The sequence below is a fragment of the Schistocerca americana genome, unplaced genomic scaffold (assembly GCF_021461395.2).
Source record: "Schistocerca americana isolate TAMUIC-IGC-003095 unplaced genomic scaffold, iqSchAmer2.1 HiC_scaffold_1400, whole genome shotgun sequence".
Classification (NCBI taxonomy): Eukaryota; Metazoa; Arthropoda; class Insecta; order Orthoptera; family Acrididae; genus Schistocerca; species Schistocerca americana.
In genome coordinates this window covers 10001-12500 of record NW_025725483.1, presented here as the reverse complement: position 1 = coordinate 12500, position 2500 = coordinate 10001, and the positions used below count along the sequence as shown (strand labels likewise).

Here is a 2500-nt window from a genome sequence, read left to right as displayed (position 1 = left end):
GTTGAACAGGAGGGGGGAGAGGGGATCGCCCTGGCGAACGCCCCGTGCTGGCTGCACAGACACGCCCACGCCGGCGCCGTCCGCTATCACTGTCGTGCTGCCCTCGTAGCACCGCTCGACATACTCGACAAAACAATCCGGCAGGCCATGCGCCTTCAGCACGGGGCGAAGGGCAGCATGATCTACCGAATCGAATGCCTTAGATACGTCGATCGATGCCACAAAGACAGAGCGGCAGGAGCGAACTGCGTCAGTGAGAGCAGTGTCCAAGATGAAGGTATTTTCCAACATCCCATCCCGAGGGATGAATGCCCGCTGACGTTCGTCCACAGCACATGCGCGCATCAGGCGTGACGCGAGAACCTTGTGAAAGGTCCGCGCCAACACCGAGCAGACCGTAATGGGGCGAAAGTCAGCGGGGGATGTTGGTGCAGCCGTCTTCGGGAGAAGGGACGTTCGCGCGCGAAGCAGGCGTTCCGGAAGGGCGCGGGCCAGAAGGAAGAGATTCATCACTTTCACCAGGACTTCGTGCGGCAGGCGCCGCAACTCCGCTGGGGTAAGGCCGTCCGGCCCGGCTGCTGATCCCCTGGGCGGCAACGCGGCGGCGACCTCCTCATGTGTGACCGGCCCCCATAGGCACTCGGGAGCGACAGGCTCCGAGTGCGGGAGGAGGCGGTCACGAATGAAGCCCGCGGTGGAGATGGGCTTCTTGGTGAAGAGGTCCGCCCAGAAGTCCAGCAGACCAGGGATGGCAGGTGGCGGCTGGAGCAGGGTGCCATCCAAGAGGCCGCGCACGCAACGTGCACGCGACCGTCGGAAGGCATCCTGCGTTCTCGCGTACTCCCAGCGGCGCCGCTTGCGCTTCTGCGTCGGCGGCGCGGCAGGCGGCCGCTTCGATGGTTGGCGCGGCCGCTGTGTCCTGGTGATCGATCTCTCCCCTCTGGACCCGACCGACGCAAGGGCATCCGGGAGCATGCCCAGGATGACATCGGGCGGCGTGCCCCGCCCCAGACCTATGACACGATCCAGGGCAGAGAAACGCTGGGCGGAAGCGGGTAGCCCCGCCAGATGCTCCCAGATGGCGGCGTCAGTCGGCCCCTCCGGCGGCGGCCCGGTGGTGTCGGCCGCGAAGTCCTCGGCTGCGTCGACGGGCGGCGCAGCGGCCTCGCCCGCGTCAGGCAGCGGGCTCGCTGCTCCCCGGCGGGACGCCGGCTCTTCCCCCCGACCGATCTCAAGCGCCTCCATGAATTGGCGGACAAGCTGCTTGTGGGCAGCTTGCCGCCGTCGGCACTTGATTGCCTCAAGCGTTCGGTCGGGGAACATCCTGATGAGCTCTTGATTTACAAAGAAGAACCGGGCGTCCCTCTCGAGGAACAGTTCGGCCTCCGCCTTGGCGAGCGACAGGACTTCTTCCTCCGTCCACCTCGCGCGATGCCTCTCCGTGACGATCTCCGCGTTGGCGGCCGCAAGGTGTTGGCGGCGGCGATGGACCCCGAGACCGTTCTTGGTGGTGAAGCTGCGGTGGCACTCACTACAGGCGTATACAGCTGCAAAAGTTACAAGATTTTCGGCACGGCCGGTTGGCCGGCTAGGTGCTGGGGGAGTTGGGGTGGCACCTTCAGCGGAAGGGCCACCACTTTTTCTCTGAATACTGCCCCCAACTAAAAAAAGGGATAGTGCGAGGGGGGGCTGGTAACCCCCCCAAGCCCCTGGTGCGGTCTTCCACTCTGCGAAAATCAGCGGGCCCACGAGAAGGGGAGAAGACCGCAGAGTCATAGTTACTCCCGCCGTTTACCCGCGCTTGCTTGAATTTCTTCACGTTGACATTCAGAGCACTGGGCAGAAATCACATTGCGTCAACACCCGCTAGGGCCATCGCAATGCTTTGTTTTAATTAGACAGTCGGATTCCCCCAGTCCGTGCCAGTTCTGAGTTGATCGTTGAATGGCGGCCGAAGAGAATCCGCGCACCCGCGCGCCCCCGGAGGAGCACGCTAAGGCGGACGCGGCCTCGCAGCAAGGAAGATCCGTGGGAGGCCAAGGCACGGGACCGAGCTCGGATCCTGCACGCAGGTTGAAGCACCGGGGCGCGAACGCCGCGCAGGCGCGCGCATCCTGCACCGCCGGCCAGCACGAGGCCAACCAACGGCGAGAGCAGACCACGCCCGCGCTAAACGCCCGCACTTACCGGCACCCCTACGGCACTCACCTCGCCCAGGCCCGGCACGTTAGCGCTGACCCACTTCCCGACCAAGCCCGACACGCCCCGATCCTCAGAGCCAATCCTTATCCCGAAGTTACGGATCCAATTTGCCGACTTCCCTTACCTACATTATTCTATCGACTAGAGGCTCTTCACCTTGGAGACCTGCTGCGGATATGGGTACGAACCGGCGCGACACCTCCACGTGGCCCTCTCCCGGATTTTCAAGGTCCGAGGGGAAGATCGGGACACCGCCGCAACTGCGGTGCTCTTCGCGTTCCAAACCCTATCTCCCTGC

At 64.1% G+C, this 2500-nt stretch overlaps 1 pseudogene; it reads right to left on the bottom strand.

The window, feature by feature from the left end:
• Nucleotides 1-2500, bottom strand: part of LOC124567790 — a 7788-nt pseudogene that overhangs the window by 3142 nt on the left and 2146 nt on the right.